The sequence below is a fragment of the Haliotis asinina genome, chromosome 16 (assembly GCF_037392515.1).
Source record: "Haliotis asinina isolate JCU_RB_2024 chromosome 16, JCU_Hal_asi_v2, whole genome shotgun sequence".
In the NCBI taxonomy this organism is placed as follows: Eukaryota; Metazoa; Mollusca; class Gastropoda; order Lepetellida; family Haliotidae; genus Haliotis; species Haliotis asinina.
Genome location: NC_090295.1, coordinates 21,328,325 through 21,355,737, shown reverse-complemented (window position 1 = coordinate 21,355,737; position 27,413 = coordinate 21,328,325). Strand labels below are relative to the sequence as shown.

The window sequence follows — 27,413 nt, the reverse complement described above, 5'->3', positions numbered from 1 at the left end:
ATTATTATTATGATTATTATTATTATAATTACATCATTATAATCTATTTATGTTAACACCTGCTTGAGTTCCAGTCAGGCTGCTCAGAGGCACTTTGTTTTTCACTCAATCTTAGGACGACAATCTCATTTCCAGTTGATATTATCAATATCAACTCCCTGGGGAGTATACAACTCTTGCATCCACAAGGCACACCAAGTTAATATGTCTTTCCCATCCTCATGAGGTACCCATTCACAGCTACTTGGACTGGAACACATTATAATAGTCACAGTACTTTGTCCAAGTTCACCTTTTCTGTACCTGCGACCAGGTGATTGCACGTATTCATGTTACCAACATCTGGTCATGTAACACTTGATTCAAGGGTTATTTCAACTGCACAAGGTTGTGACTATGTCATTTGTGACTCATACATTCAGCAAACATGTATGTCAAAATTGGGGTTAATGTTGCTTTCAGAATTCTTGCATTTCTATATCGATGTACATGCTTTTGTGTATATAGCTGCTTGTAGTCAAGACTTCAGCTGGTATTATAGAGTGAGTGAGTGAGTTTAGGTTTACTCTGGTCTAGCAATATTCCAGCAATATCACAGTGGGAAACACCAGATGCACTTCACATGATGTACCCATGCAGGAAAGGTATTATAGAGCCAGTCTACTATAATACCACACCACAGTTTAACATTGATACCCACTCACAAATACATAATAATGACTATGAGGTGCTTGTACTAGCCCAGAATTAAGTTGGTATTAAAGACCTACCCCACAGAGCTATCACACCACAGTTAATCATTGATATCCACTTATACTCAATATAATGACTCTGAGGTGCTTGTAGTAGTCAGCATCATAGAGTTACACTACAGAGATACCACCCCAAAGTTTGGTATCAATGCCCTACTCATACACAGTGTAATGACTCTGAGGTGCTTGGACTAGCCCAGACTTAAGCTGGAATTAAAGCGCTACCATACAGAGATACCACCCCAAAGTTTGGTATCAATGCCCTACTCATACACAGTGTAATGACTCTGAGGTGCTTGGACTAGCTCAGACTTAAGTTGGAATTAAAGCGCTACCATACAGAGATACCACCCCAAAGTTTGGTATCAATGCCCTACTCATACACAGTGTAATGACTCTGAGGTGCTTGGACTAGCCCAGACTTAAGTTGGAATTAAAGCGCTACCATACAGAGATACCACCCCAAAGGTTGGTATCAATGCCCTACTCATACAGTGTGTAATGACTCTGAGGTGCTTGGACTAGCCCAGACTTAAGTTGGAATTAAAGCGCTACCATACAGAGATACCACCCCAAAGTTTGGTATCAATGCCCTACTCATACACAGTGTAATGACTCTGAGGTGCTTGGACTAGCCCAGACTTAAGTTGGAATTAAAGCGCTACCATACAGAGATACCACCCCAAAGTTTGGTATCAATGCCCTACTCATACACAGTGTAATGACTCTGAGGTGCTTGGACTAGCCCAGACTTAAGTTGGAATTAAAGCGCTACCATACAGAGATACCACCCCAAAGTTTGGTATCAATGCCCTACTCATACACAGTGTAATGACTCCGAGGTGCTTGGACTAGCCCAGACTTAAGTTGGAATAAAAGCGCTACCATACAGAGATACCACCCCAAAGTTTGGTATCAATGCCCTACTCATACAGTGTGTAATGACTCCGAGGTGCTTGGACTAGCCCAGACTTAAGTTGGAATTAAAGCGCTACCATACAGAGATACCACCCCAAAGTTTGGTATCAATGCCCTACTCATACACAGTGTAATGACTCCGAGGTGCTTGGACTAGCCCAGACTTAAGTTGGAATTAAAGCGCTACCATACAGAGATACCACCCCAAAGTTTGGTATCAATGCCCTACTCATACACAGTGTAATGACTCCGAGGTGCTTGGACTAGCCCAGACTTAAGTTGGAATTAAAGCGCTACCATACAGAGATACCACCCCAAAGTTTGGTATCAATGCCCTACTCATACAGTGTGTAATGACTCCGAGGTGCTTGGACTAGCCCAGACTGAAGTTGGAATTAAAGCGCTACCATACAGAGATACCACCCCAAAGTTTGGTATCAATGCCCTACTCATACAGTGTGTAATGACTCCGAGGTGCTTGGACTAGCCCAGACTTAAGTTGGAATTAAAGCGCTACCATACAGAGATACCACCCCAAAGTTTGGTATCAATGCCCTACTCATACAGTGTGTAATGACTCTGAGGTGCTTGGACTAGCCCAGATTTAAGTTGGAATTAAAGCGCTACCATACAGAGATACCACCCCAAAGTTTGGTATCAATGCCCTACTCATACAGTGTGTAATGACTCCGAGGTGCTTGGACTAGCCCAGACTTAAGTTGGAATTAAAGCGCTACCATACAGAGATACCACCCCCAAAGTTTGGTATCAATGCCCTACTCATACAGTGTGTAATGACTCTGAGGTGCTTGGACTAGCCCAGACTTAAGTTGGAATTAAAGCGCTACCATACAGAGATACCACCCCAAAGTTTGGTATCAATGCCCTACTCATACAGTGTGTAATGACTCTGAGGTGCTTGGACTAGCCCAGACTTAAGTTGGAATTAAAGCGCTACCATACAGAGATACCACACCAGAGTTTAGCATTGGTACCTTACTCATACTCAGTATAATGACTATATGCCAACCAATCCACATTTTGACCATCATCGAAGCACCAGGTCTGTAAAGTACCATTATTAAAACAGATTTTGGTATAACTGGTTTGGGTATCAAAGAACTGACCTTCCACTTTCTGGGCAGCCAAGATCCACAAAACCACAGAGGTGGTCTTGGATGTGTAGGAAACCTCTGCTGACGGAAACACATGTAGCCTCTAACACCCATAGCCTCTAACACCAGCTTGACTTAATTGTGCAGGTTGTGATTTATGCTTGTGTTTACCTACCATGTGGCAGGAGAAATTAAGCCCTTTCTTTATTACCAGCTTACACCATGTTATGGCCAGCGGTATTCAAGGTATTTCTTTCTAATTGCTATGTTTTCTCTGCCACTGAACTGTGGAATAACATGAATAGCATGAAAACACTCCATGTCTTTGTGCATATAGATCTGACAGCAGCCTAAAACTGTTCTTGCTAATGACACTTTGACATGTTAGCTTACTATTTTTACTTGGATGTGATTGAACTGAGTTTTGGTGTATTTTTAACATGATTTCAATGTTGTTTTGTCACAGCAGCTATGTCCTAAGTCATGCAGGCGACTGATAGGTACAACAGTGTTGAGAACCAGGACTAATACTGCTTCAAGTTTTGGTAACTTTCGCTTTGAAATATACTCTAAAAAAAGTAGGTTATCTTCAATTAGTTTTATCTACTATTAAAAATATTTATGCGATATATCGGAGTCAATCAATGTTGATATGATGTTATTGAATGTTTTGAGAGTGCATCACCATTTTCACTTCCTTACAACCATAGTTATTTGGAATGTAGTCATAAGACATCTGTCCTTGAAACGTTGGTTAACGTTTACACTTCCCATCCAAATTGAAAGTTCATTACCCCTTACTTTTTTTGAAGAGTATATTTCCAGTGTAGAAGATCTGATACCACGTCCATAGGGAAGTGAGTGAGTGTGGTTACTTCATGCAATATTATAGCCATATCACAGCCAGGATACCATAAGTTGGTTTCACATATTGTCCCTTTGAGTAGAATCAAACCCAAGTCTTCAGCATGAAGAATGAATGCTTTGACCACTAGGCTACCCTACCACCCCTCCAGATTGGGTGTTGTGTACCAGTCATTAAGATGCCAATAGGAGTAGACAGTGTAAACAATGTACTTAGTATCATCATCGAGGTAAATCATGACTTCAATCAGTGGCGTGCAGATCATGCAACAGCTAAGGGACACTACTCTGTATGATTAACTGTGGCATCCTGTCCCAGTAAGATCACATAACAATTAAAATCAATAAGCCATTATCAAGCACTCTCATTACATGATAAATAGAAACCAAATGAGTCATATCTATAACATGTAATATCTCTGATTCATGCCTGGATTTTCCTGCCACAAAAAACACAAAAATTATCCAGATCATTTCCACTTGGTAAAAAACTAGTTTCACCACCCTAATTCAATAAGAGAACATCTCTCTGTTCTGTATTCAAGACTTGGGATGCAATCAGACTTGACAGGTCATTAAGCAGACTACTAGCAATACTAGTTTCCTGGAGGTTTCTATGATGTTGAAATGGTGGGGAATCAGGAGCACTAAGAGGACAACTCTGACAACAAGAGTGATGGAGCCACGAACACCAGGAAAGAGGGTTTTAGGTGCTTAATGATCAGTCAGAAGTTAAAACACATGGTATGGATGGTCGTTTATGTCATAATCTTAGTGTTTTAGATTGATGACTGTGTGAGTAGGGGCACATAGGGCAAAGTGTGGGCAGGTGAAGGAGTAGAACAGTTGAGAGCTGGGGAAGAAGGGTGAGGGGATAGGGGATATGTTATGCAGAGACCTTTCTCCTGAAACACTATCTGAAGACAAGCATCAGGTAACTGGACATATTCTATCCTGAAACCATGTGGGAAGATAAGCCTCAAGGGTTAGGACATTCATTAATACACAAGATAAACATGAGGTTTTGTCTTGTCAGTTTCTGATTCTGTGGTAGTGGTAGTGGTAGTGGTAGTGGTAGTGGTAGTGGCAGTGGTAGTGGTAGTGGTAGTGGTAGTGGTAGTGGTAGTGGTAGTGGTAGTGGTAGTGGCAGTGGTAGTGGTAGTGGTAGTGGTAGTGGTAGTGGTAGTGGTAGTGGTAGTGGTAGTGGTAGTGGTAGTGGTAATAAATCACATATGAGGTACAGAAATTACCAATGTTTTGCAAACCCAAATTGATGGAAGGGACGTAACTCTAGATCTGTTTCTTTTTGTCTGCAAAATCTAGCCATCATGCTACAGAAAGATTTATACCCATGCTTCAAGCAATTCAAACTTAACATTGAGGTATTTGGTTAGAAAAAATTGTTGTTCACTGGTCCCTCGGGGCTCATGGGTTGATGTACCCTTGATAACTGTTTATGTTCCCTGAGACAAACATTAAGGGTGCATCAACTCATGTCCCCCTCGTGACCAGTGAATAACTTACAATGTACATCCTGGAATCACAGAGAAAGATGTGTGAGAGTCAAATAACAAACATACCAAATTAAACAAGATGAAGTCATGTCTGCTAGTCAGATCCAGTGGAAATAATGGTGCTGTTTACCCCCTTGTAGTGACACCTAACATTTTAACTGCCCTTTTAGCCAAGTCACTTCGTGACACCCCAAACCTTTTGAAAATCTCAGATCTGTCTCTTACGGACAAGTCATGATGACTGTTATCAATCTGTCTGAAATAACACTTCAACCATTCTTCCCCATTTGGATCAAAACCATGCACCCTGAACCATTCCACTGTCACACGGACATATTCCTGACATCAGTATGACACCTAGGAGCATCAGCATCCTGCAAGTCACAATATGTTATGAAGAGAATCCCCAGAGCAATGAAGAAATCTGTGATTGGCAGAACCAAAACAACTAATCCTGGGCCACTGACACCCAGTTCCAGTCACGTCATTGAAGTGCTTAGCTGGCATCGTTGCTGCATCCAATTGACATCAATGGCACTACACAAGACAAATTCTGTCAGATTTCTGAGAGTCAATATTTGACACACGAGGAGCGACCAGGCCTCCAAATACTGAAACCTTGTTAGACGTCTTGCGGTAATTTGCGAGTGCGCTCAAATCGGTAATACTTTCAATCTGGTTAGTTCGTGATTGGGTTAGGTCTGCTAATCCTCTGCTTAATGTTACCTAATAAAGGACCTTAAGCCCCTAGTTCATCTTTGATGATGCCATTGAAATTTAAGTTGCTGGCTCTAATTTGTTCAAACTTCATTTTGTTTTGGAATCACTGTTACTGTGAATGAGCCCTATGTGAGTATCAGTGCCTCATTTGGGATGTGAGCATTGCTGGAAATAGCCTTCAACCTTGCCAACTTACACTGACTTGTAAATTGGGCAGGTAACATTATGGTAGACTGGCCAATCAAGAGTTTAGACTGACAAGAAAATGTTCACTATATGTTATGTATCTACATATATGGCTACGTCGAAGATGAACATATGGAACTAACTGCAAACCTTATGCAAATAAATCGTATGAGGATCATGCATCAAACTGCTGTAAAGCATGCACAAATAACATGCATGTGAAGAACTAAATGCTTGGTGATAAGGTTTGTTAAGAATTCGTCAAATTTTACTGTTTCATAATTCATTCAACTCAAAACAATAATCTTTTCAACTGTACATATTTGTTTTACAATACATCAGTTAACATGTAAATGTTTAAAGTGTGGAATATTTTGCAAAATCTAGTTTAGAGCAGCTGACTGATTCTAAGTAAGTGGCTACACTGAATCTAAACTATTCATGTGACCAAAAATTCATTCCCACATTCATATACAACGAGCAAAATAGTTGGTACATGTGCAAGTATTTATGAATGACTGTTAAATGAGCAATGATAGGAGGTGTACTGCACCTTAGAAAATTCAGGTTAAAATTGATCTTTAGTCAATGGACATACATAATTAACCATTTTTATTGCAGTTTTAAGCTTGTCAGAATATGTTTCATTGATCTTAAAAATCCAGTTGACAATATTTTGTTTACATGTGATATAGTTAAAAGTGCTGTTCAAAACATTTAACATGGCATTAAGACCATATTACCCTTGAGAGAAGCATACAACTTATAAAAAATAAACAGCCAGGTTTTCATGAAAAGGCAAGCATATCCTGATACACTCAGGACACATGAAATTACATGGCTTTTAACGAATATGAGCTTAAATGTAATATCTTTGATGGACATTAAACATTATCTCATTATAATACTATTATGATATTTTCTATTGCTTTTATTGTCTTAGCATTAGGACAGGGACAGACAATGTATGGAATTCTTGGCGTCTAAAACCAATTATTGACAATAATGAGATCTTTAATTGACAGTTATTGGAAGTGACAAGCTCCAATGTAAGTTGAGAAACTGTGAAAGATCAAAGACATGCAGACAGTGAGAATCATCTGAGAACTCAAACAAGCTGACAGATTTCCTTATTCCTATTATGCGTGAAAAATGTCTACATTTTGCCCTTAAATAGTTTTTCAAAGCTGCTCATCAAATGCTAACAACACAAGTTCTCTTTATAAGTGTTTAGATTTTATTTTGGAGGTAGATTATTATTTTTTGCATATCGGCATTAAAAAATGTTACCGTACACAGATATGAGGTTGCACTAAAATTCTGCAACAACATTTTTGTGTTTATATTTTTTAATGTTATATGTATATCAGTATATCTAAGGTCCCCAGCAGCCTTTGTCCAAAGAGGCATTTGAGTGGATCAAGTGTGGTCTGTCGTACAGACCCTGAAGCAAATATATCCACGAAAGCCCACCCAAGTCTTAGCAGAAACTGTGGCAAGTCTAGATTCCCTTAGCCTCTGAGAATGATGAAAGTCTCAGGGCTCCATTTCATTATATTTTTTTTTCACTGTGATCTTTTTTTCAGTAATATATGTTCATTTCAGAGACTAGTTGTTAGTCAAGATCAAGTGGTAAGGGTATCCGAGTTAATGGAATGCATCTTACCCCATTCACACGGATGAAGCTCATGGTGTCAATCACTGAATAGTCTGGCCCAAAAAAAGTCTTATTGCTATATTTTTTCTTTGTTTGGTATTAAACAAAACTGTACAAATATACTATCACAGACAGTTAAAAAATACTTTCCTGTTCTTCATGCCCAGTGAAATGTGTGACAGGATATTTAATGCTGGATTTTCTCTGGAATTGATGTTTATATTCAGATAATGTACCTGTAATGTATGACTGCTTGATCTTCAGCATGAAGAGTAAATGTATTAATTAATCATTATCAGACCTCTGGAGATCCTGACTATTACAGGTCTTGACAGCAACATGTATGATAGTGCTGATTTGTGTGAAGCATGTCATCATATCCTAATTTCATAGACTGATGCCTATGATGTCAGTCACTGGATTGCCTGGTCGAGACTCAATCATTTACAGTCTGATGTCATACAGCTGGAAAATTACTGAGGGTGGTGTTATGCAGAACAAAACATTCATCAGCGACTTTCCTTCCCAACATATGTCCCTGATGAACAACATTTGCCACGCTGGTGAAATCTGTGAACTGATATTGTGCTGAGAGATGAAGAGGCTTCACCCAACCCTAAACTTGCACAAGTCTCTAAGGTAATAATTAGCAGTTTCAATGATAATTTCTACAAAACAATAATAAATATCAGCCTGTACTGTCCACTTATCTAGACCTGAACCTTCAAAGGATGTCATTACTTTTCATCTATGGGCTTAGCATCAGCACAGCCTTAGAGCAAGGCTAGTCTCCACAACCAACAGCAACTTGATGGAGGAGAAAAGTCCATAGCAATCTCAGACATGCACCACTTGCTGACAGAGTGAAGATAATAATCAGAGACAAGATTGATTGGAATTCCTTGAACAGTCAGGTATAACTCTGCATTTCCGAGTCTCCCATCAGCTCTCCATGGACATGAAGAACAATAAAATTTTCTTATCTAATCTAAAACCAAACCTCACAATGTAAACAATTACAATCGAAACAGCTTTTGCTGCAGGCCAACAAGATAAAACTGGCATGATGCTTGCATTTAAACTTGAACTTTGTTGGACGTCTAAAAAGTTAAAGATTCTTGTTTTTTGTTCTTTGGAACCATCTTTCTTAAATGCCCACGGGGTTGGAGAAATGTTCTTCCAAAGCCTCTAGCTCTTAGATGCACACATGTTCGTGCAGCTTCATTATGTCCGGAATTCTTTTGACATTACCCAGAATGCCTCTGGAAAGTTACGTTTATATTTTTTGGGCCAAAAATGGCAGTGGGACCAAATGTATTAATACTGACTGAAGAAAATAGAAAAGGAAGGACAGAACACTGTAGGGATTAATAAAATATCGAGACGATAAAAACAAATCCAGTGAACAACAGTAAATATGTGACTTATGGTGATGGGTTTAAGATTGTGATCAAGTAGAAGAAAACAGTTCATTTGTTTGGTTCGGCAACAAGGTTTTCATCAGACGAGGGACTGAGACAATATTAGATTAGAATAACAAACTGCATGTCTATTCCAGAATAAATAGACTTACTGCAGGCTTGCAGATGGTATCATGCAAGCTTAGAATCAGTTGATATGGCATTTCGATCTATCACTTTACCGGCAGTGCTCTCTGGCATTTAAGCATCTGTACAATACAAGGCCCTGGGTGTATTCTTCTCATAGCTTTGTTGAAAATGATTTAAAAAGTCTCGCATCTTTTTATCTTGACAAATGTCATACATTACTGTAGATTTCTCAGAACACATTAGTGAGTGAGGAGGGTTTAAGGCAGCTTTGGGCAGTATTTTAGTGGTACCATGACTGTCAGATTTATGTGTGAGGAAACACATAAAAGATGCAGGACCTAGATTTTTTAAGCTCTCCTAGAGCTTTGATAGTTGTAACTTTTTGTTAATGTATGGCAGTTACGACTAACTTAGTGCTAACAGAGCTTTAAAAATCTATGGCCTGGTCTTTAATGGATGTCACTGTGATGGAACTTATGGGTAAGACCAGGATTTACCTCGAGTCCTGTATTTGAGGGTCCCTGGGACTCATACATCTTCAGGTGTCCTGCACTACAAAGTGAGTGAGTGAGTGAGTGAGTGAGTGAGTGAGTGAGTGAGTGAGTGAGTGAGTGAGTGAGTGAGTGAGTGAGTGAGTGAGTGAGTGCGTGCGTGCGTGCGTGAGTGAGTGAGTGAGTGAGTGAGTGAGTCACTCTTCAGTGACTTTCAGTTGTTTATATTCCAGTCGATAGGGTAGATCATTTGGGAAGGGAAGCTACTGTAATTCCAAAGAAAACAAAATTTGTGCCAAGTCTTCTATAAAACTCTCTTCTGTGTATCAAGTTTTACACACAAAATGTTTGCTAGCCTGTTCTAGCTGCCCTAACAAAATGAGATGAAAAATAATTTTCTTCTGTAGCTCTGAATCTATGATTGAAAACAATGATGAAATATTCTGGTTCTGACAAAAATATCAGAATTATAGAACATGAATTTGTTCATCCCATAAATTGTGCAAGTTCATTGCAATGTCATACTATTTGTTTGACAACAATTCCAAGTCATCAGTCATATGACTCTCAGGAGAATCAACTATCTAACAACAGAACTTCGTTATGACTTGAAATGAGGATGAAGCAACGTCATGTTACTGTTATGAATGAAAACATATCATTCACGCCATTTTTTTAATGGACTTGTGAACACAGGAGCTTCTTTACCTGAAATGACAGCTGGTTTCAGACAAGTTATTTTAACTTGGGATGAACTTGAATTAGAATACAGAATACTATTTGCATGACAACCTATTCAAGTAATAAGAGACATTCAGTATCTACATGGATAATCTAAATATTATTTTATAAATAAGACAGAATACCATCTGCATCACAACCTGTCCAAGCAGTCAGAAACTTTCAGTCACTTCCTGTGGAATCCAACTATCCTCTAAAACTTTTAGAGATGTAATCTGAAACTTTTTCAATATCCTGCAAATATTTATGATCTGCAGGAAACAATATATCGTTCATAATTATCCAGAGTCCAACTTTTGTAGGATACATGGGGCAATTATGTCTTCCACATCCAACTTTTGCAACAACCCCTGTCTACTTCTGAATCGTGTCGCCATTGCTCATGTAATTGGTCATATACTTGTTATATATGGACAGTTTTGTGACCTTTGGGGTTAATTTCTTTGTTTGCCAGACAGATGACAAAAAACAGGACATCGTTATGAGGAATTGCACTTGCAATGAACAATGAAAGCTGGTGCAATTACAGAAAAGATGCATTATTTTACGCAGATATTTACTGTAATGATCCTTTTCCCTCTCTAACTGTGAACAAATGAGGAGTATTGATTGGCCAAAATATAAAAAAATGCGTCTTTCAGTTGAAATGATTAAGAATCGGGTTTAACATAGCATTGAGGTTTACATCATTTAAAGAACAGCATGTAAGCACTACACAGTGCGTCTGCTGTTTGACCTCATCATGACTACTTGGGGTGTTATGCTTCTTCTACCTCCACATAGCTAAGGCTGAATAAAACACGTGAAATGTTTCTCGGGCATTGGCGCGGCACTTTGATTTGTGCGTGTAACAATTTTTATTGCCATGAAAAAAAATATTTTTGACTTGGCCGCATCCCATCGTATATTTGTCCACCATAAGAATGAGTCTGTAAGAACGAGTGTGACCAAATCTACAACTCATTAACACATGCTAAACTTCCCAAGCTGTATTTCTCAGAGAAAAAAATATAAATGTGTTCCTCCCTCATCACATTTTGCTGCTAAATTTTTGTCACTTTTGAAAAAATGTGCTCGATAAATATTTAATGTTTTTATGCAGCCCAATACAGTTTCACATGAATACTGAACCACTGAGGCACAGGTTGGTTTGTTGATATTAGTGCCACACACAGCAATATTCCAGCTTTATATGTAAATAGTCAATTCTGGACAAGACAATCCAGTGATCAACAACATGAGCATCGTCTGTATAATTGGGATACAATGACATGTGTCAACCTAGTAATCAAGCCTGACTATCCGATTAGTTACCTCTTGGGACATCCTTGGGGTTGCTGAAGATCAATTCTAACCCAAATCTTCATGGATTGCTGTGCACCAAACCTGAACCTTGACCTGTATTAATACCAGGCAGATAACATTAAGTAGCACACAGTGAAAGGAACAAACCTCTGGCCTCCAGCTCTTGTTTCTCTGGCATCCTGGCATACACAAGGAAGGGAACTCAAACAGACTTGGCTCTGAGTTGCCATTTAGCCATTACTGGTTAGCTAGCACTTACTGAAAATGTCACATCAGCCTTAATTCCATGAATAACAACTTTTTATGTTAAAAAGTCTGATTCGCTCTAGGTGCCAGAATTAACATTGCAGACACAATTGGATATATTTTATTTGCGGCAGACACATTTGGGTATATTTTACTTGTGGCAGACACATTTGGGTATATTTTACTTGTGGCAGACACATTTGGGTATATTTTATTTGCGGCAGACACATTTGGGTACATTTTACTTGCGGCAGACACATTTGGGTATATTTTACTTGCGGCAGACACATTTGGGTATATTTTACTTGCGGCAGACACATTTGGGTATATTTTACTTGTGGCAGACACATTTGGGTATATTTTACTTGCGGCAGACACATTTGGGTACATTTTACTTGCGGCAGACACATTTGGATGTGTGTTCCATTTGTTCAAGAAAATATTAATGTTCTGTATATTCAGTTGGAAAACCAAAATTGACAATGCCATAATTCTTGTACGCATTGAGCTCATGAAATGATTTTTAATAGAAAAGGTGCAGGTACACAAGACACAACCATGTCCACTTGTGTTATATGGATGTGTTGTGTTTCAATAACTTTGGTTTTTGTGTCAGGCATGATGGATTGTTTAATTCAGGCTTCTTTCAGAATAGGCAATATTCAGTTATTAAACATATATCACATCGTATTTATAAGAAATGAACATCATTCAACTTTATTGCATTTTGGTTTTCTTTTTGCTTTTGTAATATTTGTAGGAACAAAACTGAAATTTGTATGGCTTAACATCTTATGAGTTTCAGTTTATTGAAATAATATTATTCAGTTGATTACATTGTGACTACAAAACACACATTGTCACCACAAACTCACAATGCGACCACCAGCCCATATCGTCACTCATGAAGATCATGGCTAACGATGGTTTTCAGTAATCCATGCTTGTCATAAGAGGCGACTTACAGGATTGGGTGGTCAAGCTTGCTGACTTCAATGGTTGACACGTCATCATATCCCATTTGCATAGATCAGTGTTGTTGATCACTGGATTGTCTGGTCACGACTTATTACAGACCTTTACCACACAGCTGGAACAGTGCTGAGTGTGGTGTTAAACAAGATTCTAAGATGTCTCTCCACTTGATCTGGGTTTCAAGTTTCTTGTCAGTCAGTGAAATTACTTCAACTTGTTTTCATTTCATATAAACTATACATTCATTTGGGAAATGACTTCAAATGAGACAATCCAAGGAGAACAGAACTATTGCAATAGTATTGCAATAGATGGTCGCAACAGACTATTGTAATAACATCATCATATCGAAAAAGCGTAGATCATTCTTTTGTCTGGTCCAGACTATTTATAAACCATAACCACAAAGCTGGAATATTGCTGAGGGTAGTGTTAAACAAGATTTCAAGATGTTTCCCTATAAGATCAAAGGCTATAATAGTTAAGGGCAAAACTGTACTAAACTACACTATACCTGGGGATGGAGTGAACTGTGATTCTTAAGTCAAGCTAACCAATCAGTCCATATTGTCACCACAGTGTAACCAACCAGCCCATATTGTCTCCACAAAACCAGTGTAACCAACCAGTCCATATTGTCTCCACAAAACCACAGTGTAACCAACCAGGCCATATTGTCTCCACAAAACCACAGTATAACCAACCAGGCCATATTGTCTCCACAAAACCACAGTGTAACCAACCAGCCCATATTGTCTCCACAAAACCACACTGTCACCAGTAACTGACATTATGGTCACCATTTGGTTACAATGTAACAGGCTTTTCCACCAACCATAGCTGTGGTTCGTCCAACCTGGAATGTGTGACAGACATGAAATTTAACTACCAGCCATCAACCATGAAGGCAATTAAATATTTACACCTTGAGAACACAATTGTGATGCATCAGCTTTAAAACTATTTTCTCTTGATGGACTGTTATTTAACTTTATTTGATCAAAACAAGGCAACAAATGTTCACTATGGTGCACAATGCACTCCACAGCTGCATCTCATGAATAGGACTACTATTGAAATGACACATATAACTTTCCATAGGGATCATTTGTGGGTGGGTAAATGTATGGTGGGAGAGGGATGGTCAGGCTGAGGATGGGTTTGTATGCAAGTGAGGAAGTTTGTTTTAGTTTTATGCTGCATTTAGCAATATTCCAGCAATAACATGATGGAGCACACCAGACATGGGATTCACACATTGTTCCCATGTGGGGAATCGAACCTAGGTCTTTCTGTGTGACGAGTGAATGCTTTTAACGTTGCCCTCGGCAATATTACAAGGTCAAGTTCATGACACATGTCATTGTACCTGGATGTTGGGTGAGTGAGTGGTTGAAGAGGGTAAGTTAGTGAGTGAGTGAAGTGTTGAGTGAGTAGGTCAGTGAGTGATTGAAGAGCATAAGTTGTTGAGTGAATTGTTGGGTGAGTGAGTGAATGAGTGGTTGGAGGGGGTAAGTTGTTGAGTGAGTAAACTGAGTGAATTGTTGAGTGAGTGAGTGAGTTCTTAAGTAAGCGGGTGAGTGAGAGAGTGAGGAAGCAAGTGGGGGAAGGATAGAGTTGACTCTAATATCATGAGGGAGAGACTTCATAGAGGTCAGCTTCTCAGATCTGACCCCTTCATCAAGTGAAAGACCGAAAGCTTGGATGTGGAGAGTGTATTCATGAGAACAACCAAGGTAATAAGGTGATAATGGCGGACACAGGACAAGGGAAGTTCGTTGTTGTAGATGCTGTAATTGGCATTAGCAATACATAAGTGGAAGCCACAGGTATTCATTTCATACTGACAGTACTAAGTACAAGATGTACTAATGTACAAAAGGAAGGCATGGGTACACATCACCCAGTGGTAATGTTCCTTTTATTAATGACATTTACATCCAGCAATTCACTCCTTTGCGATATTATCACTTCTAAATGCCATTAAACATCATGACATTAATATCTGCCCATCAGAATATACATTTCACAAACACAAAAGCATATTCAAGTTTCAATAAATGATTACCAGAATAAATTCTCAGATACCACATTAACTCATTTACATGGAGAAGCTGTAAACAAGATTAGTGATATCAGTCAGCAAAATAATGGAATCATAAGCCTTGTCCACTTTATTATCAACCATTTACAAAATAGTGAGTGAGTTCTGTTTTATGTCGCACTTAGCAATAATCTTGAAATATTGTGATGGTCTATAAATAATCAAGCCTTGTGATCAACAACACAAGCATTGATCTACACAATTGGGACATGATGACATGTGTTAACCAATTTAACTGTCAGCGAGCCTCGCACCACCCATCCTTCTTGCGACAAGCATGGGTTTCTGAATATCAATTTATACACGGGCGGGGCGGGGCAGGGCAGGGCAGGGATATGATGACATGTGTTAACAAGTCAGCGAACCTCAGACCACCCATCCCTCTTATGACAAGCATGGGCAGGGCAGGGCAGGGCAGGGCAGGGCAGGGCAGGGCAGGGCAAGGCAGGGCAGGGCAGGGCAGGGCAGGGCAGGGCAGGGCAGGGCAGGGCAGGGCAGGGCAGGGCAGGGCAGGGCAGGGCAGGGCAGGGCAGGAGGGCAGGGCAACATTTCTGGAATGTTTATGTTTGTAATGTATTCCTAGTATTGAGACAAAAGTTGTTGTATAAGACTTTGGTCAGAGAGTTAAGATCTCACCAATGGTTCAGCATGGCTTTGGTTTGGTGCTTCAGTTCCAGGCTACCTTCAATATTCTGCTGACTCAGCACACTCATACTTTTGAATATGTGTGTTATTAAATATGGCATGACTGTCACCTCAAACCTGCTATGTCATCAACACTTAGACATGACAAATTATATGTGCATATTGATTAAAATATTTATGGCTGTACTCCAAAAGCAAATTGAGCCAGACTCTCAGGCACGGACTGAATTCTATCTCACATCTGCTTGTTTCCTTGGAGACATAGTCTCCTTGAAAAAGGTTAGGTTCCTTTTACCACATATTTCCATATAAAATGACCATAGCTTGTGAAATTTTGTCCACTATTAAGTTTTTGATGAAAAACATTTGTTTTGGTTTTCAAAATGACATTATCATGTTAACATACTGAAGCTGAAATCGTTTACATAATCACATGCTTTGTAACTTTTCCACAGCAAGAGATATTTGACTTCGTTTTCAATTGCTATGTCTACTTCTTCGCATCATGTGATGATGACTCAAACTTTGACTGACATTCTTGCGTAGATTTCAAGAAACATATTGTCCTTGTTAACTTTTGCACAGGTATCACACCTGCTTGTACAAAAGTAAACACCAATGTAGATGTTTTAAAACTATACGCTGATGGACTGGAAACAGTTAATCAGAGGAATAGATATTGGATTTTTTATCTATGTTACCATCTGACCATGCTATCAGAAGAAAAGAAGTAAACTGAACTATGTGCAAACTGTTTTTAAAGCAATTTTGATAAAACTTTGTTGAATATTATACCATTAAAAAGTAGAGGATATTGGATATACAAGATTGATAATATACAAATGATGATACCAAGGAGGAGACAGGTGATGAGACATTAAGGGAATATGTAACAATTTATTCCATTCCTTTGGAAATGTTTCATCTGTATGAGCATAAATTACTTTTTCTCCAATATATTGGTATTGACTAGTGGTATGCTCACAAAATGGAATATCCCAACTTTTTTTTAATGGAATATCAGACAGCTTGCCCTCATCTTGAAATATCTACCAGGATAGCTATGGGTTACCTACCATCTGAAACGATATTTTTTACATCAAAGACCTCATAGTCCACACTATTATACTAAAACAAAAATTTGTGGAGGAAAAAACACACCATTCACATATTATACTGCTAAGAAAAAGTAGTGGAAATTGGATTTACAAGGCTGATAAAGTGCAAATGAGGAAGTCAAGGTGGAACCAGATGATGAAGAGGCATTAAGGGAAAATGAAACAATTCATTCCATTCCTTTGGAAATGTTTCATCTGTATGGATATATATTACTTTGTCTCATATACATAGGCATTGGCTTGTGGTGTGCTCACAAAATGGAATATCCCCTACTATTTTTAATGGAATATTTCACAATGATTGGGATGTACATGTATGTGTCCTCTTGTCATTGGAACATACATACAACAAATATATCCAAGAAAGGCAGTGGAAGTCTAAATTTTGTGGCAAGACTACAATTCCACAATTTTAGGATGAAGAAAGTCTCTAGGCTCCTCTTTATCATGTTTCATGATCATGATTCGGGAACTGTGTTTTCTGTAAAATACAGTGTTCCCAGAAATTATTGAGAAAATCTTTGGTTTTTTTCTAATGATGCTAAGATTGGAAAAAGGGCTTTCACTATGCACTAAGCATACTAAATAAGGGAGACAACTCTTGAAGGCTTAGAAGGCAGCTCATTATGTCAAGAGTTATCTCCCTTGTCTGAGCAGACGGCTTCCTGTGTTGACATGGCAGAATTTACAGCAAGAGAGAAAGGAAAGCTCATTCTAGATGATTTTGAAAGGGGTGAGGCTGATGCTAAAGTGTTAGCTTGTATACAGAACTTTGAAGAATATTCAAACAGGAACCGGGATAGAGCACAAAGCAGGGGCAGGTTGGCGTAGGAAATTCAGTGTTGTGGATCGCCGAAGACTTGGGCAGATTGTGAGTAGGGGCAAATTGAAAAGTGTTGAGAACGTCAGAAATGAAATGATTAGCAGAGGAAGTCCTCAGGTATGCAATGAAACAGTTAGGCAGGAATTACAGAGACTTAATTGGGTGAAAAAACGTGGAATTCCCTCGCCGTTGATGAAAGATGCACAAAAGGAAAAACGTTTAAACTGGTGTTGGGCTCATGAAAATCAAGATTGGGATAATGTTTTCTTTTCGGATGAAAGTTCTGTTTGGCTTTTCCCTAATTGTGTGAAAATTTGGAACAAAGATACTGTCAAACCTATCTACCAGCGACCAAAACATAGCCCGAAGTTTCACATGTGGGGTGGCATATCGGCTTGCGGAGTGACGCCATTGTGTGTTTTCACGGGAAACTTGACAAAAGAAAGATACGTTGACATTCTAAATGGTCACCTTCTTCCGACAGCACAAACATTGTATGAAGATGATTGGATTTTCCAGCATCATAATGACCCAAAACACACTGCGTGCTACACAAAACAGTGGTTGTCGGGCGAAAATGTTCAAGTTTTAGACTGGCCCAGTTACAGCCCAGACCTACACCCAATTGAGAATGTGTGGGGAGTCATGAAGGACAGAATAAACCAAAAGGGACTGAGAAATATTGAAGATATGAAGGCCGAGGTGGTCCAAAATTGGGATACCCTGTCACACGATTACCTACAAACTTTGATGGGTAGTGTGCCTAGGCGTATTCAGGCATGCGTTGCTGAGCGAGGAGGTCTAACAAAGTACTAAAACAAGACTGAGACTGTAAAAGGATGATGTTTTAACATGTTTATGTAAGTAAAACGCCAGAAGTTAATAAACGTAATGAGTTACATAACGCAACATGATTCTCATTAATTTCTGGGAATACTATATGTTAATTTCAGAGACAATATGTTAGTCAAGGCCTTGTGTACTATTTCAGTCCAATGGAAACAGTCTGGTGCCGGTCTGATGGTATGATCCCACAGCTCAGCTTGGATGGCTCCACTCAGATACATTGTATTGACTCCGTCTGATCTTGTTTCAGACCCTTAGTACTGAATGTCAAGTATGGTTACAACATATGTCATAATTTGTAGTCTTTCTGAATGAATCGGCTTGACTATCAACTAGTCTGTCTCTAAGAGCCACATTGTTTTCATTTCCACTCGGCCCTTTCTGCAAAGACCCAAATAAAGCCAGTCTACCTTTTCCTCAGATTCTGAATCTCATCTCGGACTTCTTCTCAATGTGTATGGAGTTGTTTGTTTCTTTCATAATTATTCAGGGTGGTGGGTGTAGCCTAATGGTAAAAGCGTTTGCAAGTCATGCCAAAGACACACATTTAATTCATAACATGGGTACAATGTGTGAAGCCCATTTCAGGTGTTGCCTGCCATGACATTGCTGAAATATTGCTGAAATATCGCTAAAAGTAGCTTAAAACCATACTCAGTCAGTCATAATCATTCATTTTCTGAGGCTAAACATTAGTCCAGCTCTAAGCTAATTGTCTCCTTCTATTCATATGTTATCACAACCTGTAGATTACAGCCTCTGGTATATTCCAGCTTGAACAATGTGCCAGGTAGACACATAAAGACAGTGCCCTGGAGCACAAGGTATGAATGGAATTTCAGGGAAATAGGACACTAGGTTTCTTTCAAGCACGTAGCAAGTCATTTTTTTCAGGTAAGCCAGATAGGTTGCAAAGTTTTATATTCAGACAGTACTGAGGGCTTGTACAACCTTTTAGCAACAAAAAGACTTATGCAATGGTAGGTACGCCACTGCCTTAGTCATCTAGGGCACTGTAATTCAAATGTGTCCCTTAGACATGCCATAGACTTTGTGAGTTTGAATCTAAGTCCACTGTGGTTGTTTCTAGGAATTGTCGCCAAGTTTGTCTCACACTTGCATCATCTCCAACTTTCAGTCCACGTGCAGCTGATGTGTGACAACATGAAGGTAATAGTGTGAAAAACAATCAAACCCAACTAACTCATTCATAAAGACATACACTCATATCTGAGAATGTTTCCTTCGGGAAAATTATAATGTTCCATAACTAATTCTTCTTTCAAAAGTGGGTGGTGGGGCAGATTAGTGGTGAAAGTGTTCACTTGTCAAGCCAAAGACCTGGGTTTGATTCCCAATTTTCTGGTGTTCCCCACCATGATGCTGCTGGAATATTGCTAAAAGTGGCATAAAAGTAAACTCACTCACTCACTCACTCACTCACTCGGGTTTGATTCAGAACATGGGTACAATGTCTGAAGCCCATATGTAGTGTTCCCCACTGTTATATTGTTGTAATACTGCTAAAGCTAAACTCACACACTTTTTCGGTTCAAACACGGTACAAAATTTAAATTTTGTGATTTTACTGACACTGCAGCAAAGTAGACCAACCAGAGAGCACCGTACCATGTATTGTACATATTTCCAAGGTCCATATGACAGACTGGGCTTTTTCTAAAACAACCTGACAACTGTGCATTGAGATGGATGAATCACATCAGTCTCATCTGATCGAGGTAATGGTTTCTATCAACTTTCAAGAAATATTTCCTTCATGAAATGTAATTCTTCTTCTGTGTCACTGGTGAAAGTTTTCATTGAACTGAAAATACAATGCCTGTAGGTTGGGTTCAGCTCTATCCATTGCCAGGCTAATCGGAAATGTCTACTGGGAAATGGTCAGGACAATGACAGTTCATAGTCTCCATTCTCAATAAATCACACAGAAATGTAAAATTACCTCAGGAAGAAATTGGACATAATCCTACAACCGGCTTTCATTCTGGATTTGGTCAGCTGGGGTAACCAGCGTCAAGTGCTCAATTCCAAGCTACTCACACAAAGCAGACAGACATCCTGACTCAGTTATAGTACCTTGAGGTCAAATTGGGTTGTTTAACAAAGCCACCATCTTCTGATCATGAGTATGAATCCCAAATATTAAGGAAGAGTTGGGTGGTAAAGTTGACCAGGTCAGGATCTGCTGGTCCTGGGTTTAAATCCATGGTACTAGGAAGACATATTGTATCGATCTACACAACTGGGATACGATGACACCCAATAGTCCCCTCTTATAACAAGCATGGTTTACTGAGGATCAGTTCTAACCCTGATCTTCAAAGGTCTCCGCAATATTCAAGCTACATGGCGACAGTCTGTAAATAATCGAGTCTGGACCTGACAATCTAGTGATCAACAGTATGAGCATTTTTTTTAAAATATTGATTCTCGTTTATTTGGAGTATAATTGTTTTATGATTTTTTTCTTTTTTATTTCCATCTTTTGAATTTGTGTATTTGTATTTGTGTGAATTGTCATTGATCAAATGTGCATCAGAAGATATTCTTATGCTACTGTATGTATAGATTATAATATAATGTGTATAATATATCGAATTTGTAATGTATGCCTACCTACAAAAATATATGCACACAAACACATGTCATATACATACATACGTACGTACGTACGTACGTACGTACATACATACATACATACATACATACATACATACATACATACATACATACATACATACATACATACATACATACATACATACATACATACATACATACATACATACATACATACATACATACATACATACACAGTTTTTAAGCAATAAATGAGAAGAAGACCAGAAGGCAAGAAAACGTGGAAAGTTGCAATTTGAATATGCAATAAATTCAGAGATTTCATAATATAACAGCATGAGCATTGATCTACAAAATTGGGAACCTGTGACAAGTGTCAACTAAGTCAGTAAGTCCACCAAATCCTGTAAGTCCGCCAAATCCTGTAAGTCCGCCAAATCCTGTTAGCCACCTCTTATGACAAGCGTAGGTTGCTGAAGATCAATTCTAACCTGGATCTTCCCCATCAAATGGACATTCTGCACAATAACTAAATTTCAGTTCAAAGTAGCAATAAACAAAATTATTTAATGCATGCTTTGGACAATATGTGTACAGACCTTGTTCTTATGTGGATACAAAGAAGCAAACAAACCAAAAAAAGAACAAAACAAACAGAAAGTAACCATTAGAGACCACCAAAATCTATACATCAGTTTGGATTCTTTACTAATTTCACTGAAATCAATGCTTCATCCATCAATATCAGACATGTTCAGACTTATATCCTAACAATCCATCACCTAAGTACCCATGAAATAATCGATACCATTTGGACATCAATTCAGTTGGCCCTCCAGCTGTCGCAAATGACCAGACAAGCCAAGACATAGACGACCGCTCACAGTCCCCGCCCTAACATATGCCCTGTAATGCAAGGTCAAATGACTAATGTGCAATTCGATTACATTCATCTTGGTTTATCAGGTCTCAACAGAGTAGTCCCTCCCTTTGTCCTGGAGTCATTGACTATGTGATTTACATCTCAAGGTTCTGCTAATCAGACTGTCTTCCTAATCATAATGACCAGTTTTGCAAAAAGGATTTTGTTTAAATTAAGCCTGATATCCCTAATGTAGATCTAAGATTTGGTTTGAAGGGAGCACCCTTGTGATGACCCAAATCATGAAATTTAGTGGCATTCTGCTCTTTTCCATTACAGCCACATGCTACACTGGTAATGGCTACATGTGTGTTCCTGTCTACCAGTGCTATTAGGATAAGTGAGGACATGGAGATTACAACTACCTATTATTTATGTTTAGTATGATATCATAATGGGATTATTTTTAGTATGATATCATCATTTAAAGTTTAGCATCACTGTGATTAATTGACATCATAGAATTTGATCTCATCAGATATGAGAGGTACAAAATAATTTCTGAAGAAAATTATTCCTCTTGGTCAGAGGGTGGTCCAGCACACTAAAATGACCAGAGTTGTCTCCTGTAGCTATGCCAGGATGTTCTGAATGGTCATGTCTTGGATTGCAACAAAGTCTTTAACTTCTTTAAGCCTGAAGTTCACAAATCTTAACATTAATTTTCCACAACTAAGTTCAAAACACCAAACACCTAACACCAAACACATTCACTCCAAATCTATGACACACGTTTGTACACAAGAAATCAATAGCACATAGTATCTATGGTATAAGCTCTGCATCTCATTGCTGAGTAATCAATTTTACTTGTTCCATAAAAGTTTTTTCAAAATTACCTAATATCTAGAGTTATCTTGAATGCAATGAAGAGAAAATGGATTTTGATATTATTTTCAAATTTAGGCTCAATGAGATGAGGAACTTGGGAGGAAGTCTCCCAGTGGAACACTGATTCTTGTAGCATTGTATTTGTGAGGCATTCGTCATGCATTTTACACCCAGTTGACTTGAACATAACAAAATTTGCATATGCAGAAGAGTCTCATTAACCTGCATCACATTTCTGAAACCTGCATTTAATTGAGGTCTCAGACTGGAGAAACGTACATGATTGTTACATTAGCCTATCCCAAGACAGTTCCAGAACAGAATAAGATTTTGGTTCAGTACATGAAAAGTGAAAAATGCATGTTTTAACCCCTTGGCAACTCATGATCAATCAGTGAGAGCTGAGGGAGTCAGGGAGACAATGATAGTTTTACAAATTCAAATTTAAATTCAAATTCAAATTCAAATTCAAATTCAAATTCAAATTCAAATTGCATACAACACAGTACAGGGCCATTTTAAAAACAGATTCACATTTCATTTCAATCAGTTTCTACTCTTGAAGGCGTATTAGAGTGAGTGAGTGAGTGAGTTAAGTTTTACGTCGCTTTTAGCAATATTCCAGCAATATCACGGCGGGGACACCAGAAAATGGGCTTCACACATTGTACCCATGTGGGGAATCGAACCCGGGTCTTCGGCCTTAACCACTTAACGCCTTAACCACTACGCTACCCCACCACCCCTTGAAGGCGTATTAGAAATATAACACAACAGATTTTAAATCCTGATAGTTAATGGTTGCATAACTTGTACTAAAGTATGAATAAAGTATTTATTCGGTATGTATTGCTTTTGAATGTTTCTTTAAGGATAGATATATAAGGGTATACTGGTACAAATCTTCGACATTGTTTAAGGTGTACATATTCTTTCAGATTTTGTGATTTATGATGTCTCTTGGGATTAATATTTAGCCATGTACTTCCACCTCAAGCAAAGATGGTACGACTGTAAACCAAGGTTGAGTCTAATAAATATTTCCCTGATTTAAAGGTAATCTTAAAACTTGCACAACATTCATACCTATAGCTAGAAGTTAATGTATTTGTCTATTCTTGGATGTGCATTATCTTTCTGTCTGGTTTGAAAATGTTAAAGAGAGTCAGCGAGGTGAAGGAAGATTGGGTGTAATGTTGCCTTTGAGAATCTGGTAATGTTATTATTGTGTGCATGGGTTATGTTGGATTGTTAGTTGTAGGGTGGAGGTGTAGATAGTAGGGTGTCGATTTTGTGTGGTGTGTGATGTGTGGTGTGGTTTGTGGAGGGTGGGGGATGTAATGTGGGATGAGGATTGTGGATTGTGGATTGTGAAGTGTTGGGTGTGTAGTGTGGCATGTGGATTGTGGGATGTGAGGTGTGGATTCTGTGGCATGGATTGTGGATTGTTGGGTGTGGATTTTTGGGTGTGGAGTGTAGAATGTGGGATGTGGGATGTGGGGTGTGGATTGTGGATTAAGGGATGTAGGTGTGGATTGTGGGATGTGGATTGTGGATTTAATTGTGTTATATGGGGTGGGGTGTGACATTTATGGCAAGCAATCACTTCAACCATTCAAATATCTCATACTCTGAGTGACACACAAACTGCATGTTTCATGATGGTGCTCTATTCTGTTTGAGTATCCATGGATCCCAACACAATTTACATCAGGAATTCATGAGTGTTTTAGGAGTCCAAAGCTATCACATTTAACATTGCCATGGGAATATCACTGAAAACTCATCATACCGAAATGCATGCAATTTTATCATTAAAAACTGGATTAATCAAGCACTACACTTTTGAATGGGAACCCAGACTGTACTCAATGGGATCTCTGAAATCAATGCATCAGAAATTTGCTATTCACATGAACAATGACATTAATTACAACTGCTTTGGGTTAGCACTGAATTTGCTACAGCCAACTTTACCTTATATCAGAAACCGTTATATCCTGAGATGGTGGTCCCCAATCAACAGAAGGCAATCGTTTGTGCTGTGATTACACTAGCATTATTTGGAGTGAGTGAGTGAGTGAGTGAGTGAGTGAGTGAGTGAGTGAGTGAGTGAGTGAGTGAGTGAGTGAGATCTCGCATCTTTTTATCTTGACAAATGTCATACATTACTGTAGATTTCTCAGAACACATTAGTGAGTGAGGAGGGTTTAAGGCAGCTTTGGGCATTAATTTAGTGGTACCATGACTGTCAGATTTATGTGTGAGGAAACACATAAAGGATGCAGGACCTAGATTTTTTAAGCTCTCTTAGAGCTTTGATAGTTGTAACATTTTGTTAATGTATAGCAGTTACGACTAACTTAGTGCTAAGAGATGGATGTCACTGTGATGGAACTTGTGGGTAACCTCGAGTCCTGTATTTGAGGGTCCCTGGGACTCATACATCTTCAGGTGTCATGCACTACAGAGTGAGTGAGTGAGTGAGTGAAGACAGTTCCCCCACAAGAGACAATCACAGAGGACAATCATATCACAAGAGACTATCACATATGACAATCATGTCACATGAGTGAGTGAGTGAGTGAGTGAGTGAGTGAGTGAGTAAGTGAGATCACAACATCACATGACATCACTATGTGACATAACTATACAGTATGACATTGCTCTTTGTGACATTACAAGATTGAATGACATCACTTTGTGTGACATCACAATACTGCATGACATCACTTTATCTGACTTTACAGTACTGAATGGCATCACTGTGACTATATGACATCTCAGTATTGCATGACATCACAATCCTGCTTGACATCACTCCATGTGACATCAGAATACTGCAAGACATCTCTCTAAGTGACAATATGACAACACTTTGTACAACATTCAGTGACTGAATGACATCACTCTATGTGACATCACAATACTGCATGACGTCACTCTGTCAATGCAACATTCCAAAACTTCATTACTCAGATCTGATGCTACCTGTCCATAAGTCTTTACCAATATTTCACCAGTGAAACCAATGCCAAACACATCAAGCACCAAAGTCTTCATCATCACTTAAAATGCACAAACAAGACAAGGCAAGCCCGATGAAAAAAGAACAAAAACTAATATCTAAAAAATAATATTTAAACAATAATATCTCATAAATCCAACCCAAATGATGCATCCACCTTCAAGAACATGATGAAAACAAGACCTATCATTTATGATCAAATCATTTTGATCACCTGTTTTGAATTTCCATCAGCTTCAGTTTTGACAAAGCCAAAAGACCTTTCATAAATGTCACACTCGGATTGTACAATATTTCTGTCTTACCATCAAAGTTGTCACAGATGATGATTCATTCCGACTTATCTATCTCAGCGATGAGTTTCTCCGTGATCCGACTTCTCTATCAAATGGAAATGTCTGGAAGGAGAAACAGATCCGATTTCGATTACACAGTATAAACTGTCCAACATGATATATGAGGCTAAGTTGAGACTTATGTATGTCTGGGTATGGCAGCATGATGTTCATGAAAGCTTGGAGAGCTTGACTCTCTCTAATCAGACAGAGAGTCCAGTGACTGGTTTGATCAACTGATTTAATTATATTAATCAACAAATTTATTACTCCTTTTGGGTTTAAACATATTTTATTAAAAAAATATATGGATCAATAAACAGGCTTGTGTGAATTGTGCCTTTCCATTAAAGTTTTTGGAACTGGTTCTAATTAAACATATTGAATCATTACGAGAAAACTGTATAGGTTCCACTGAATATTAAACAGTCAGATTTCCTGTTCATCATTACTGAAAATCCATTTAATCAGTTGAATTGTAATGGTGCAAATCTGATTGATTTTGAAATGAATAAGTTGACAATTTTGAAATGAATAAGTTGACACAGATTTCAAAATTGAAATGAAATGAAATTGAAAGTTTCATCAGTGTTACCAATGGGAAGCAGGTTTATATCAAACTGTTTTAAATAATAATAATATACTCATGGAAACAAATTAGAGAACATATGAAAGTACAAGTGTTCCTTTATTCTTTATCTTCACAAGGTATGCTTTGCACTGTGGGTGAAATTCTGGAAATTACTAAAGAAACACATTTACTTTCATGTATTTCTCTATTTGTTTCTATGAGTATATTATTGCCTTCTTAATGAATTATACTTTGGACATATGAAAAAGTATAGCCTGTCTCAAAGTCCCTGAAGCCCATAATGAAGCAAGTCTAGATTTCTTCTTGTTCTCATATCTTTCTAAGGCTCCTTTTCATTTGAAACATCACCCGTAAAGATCTGGGTAAGAATTGATCTTCAATAACCCATGCTTGTCGTAAGAGCTGACTAATGGCATTGGTAGTCAGACTTGCTGATGAGGTTGACATATGTCATCAGTTCCAAATAGTGTAGATCAATTCTCATGATGTTGATCACTGGATTGTCTAGTCTAGATTTGATTATTTCACGGCTGC

At 38.4% G+C, this 27,413-nt stretch overlaps 1 protein-coding gene across 2 annotated transcripts in view; it reads right to left on the bottom strand.

Annotated features, from left to right (window-relative positions):
• Window positions 1-26,346, bottom strand: part of LOC137268253 (uncharacterized) — a 140,956-nt gene extending 114,610 nt beyond the window's left edge. Inside the window, exon 1 of one of the 2 annotated variants that reach the window (XM_067802792.1) lies at window positions 26,258-26,346. The gene's annotated coding sequence lies outside the window, so the exon portion shown is untranslated. Of the gene's footprint in view, window positions 1-2,797; window positions 2,878-26,257 lie in introns of those variants that run through there. The other variant, XM_067802793.1, reaches the window with a different exon arrangement.
• Between the last annotated feature and the right edge of the window lie 1,067 nt (window positions 26,347-27,413).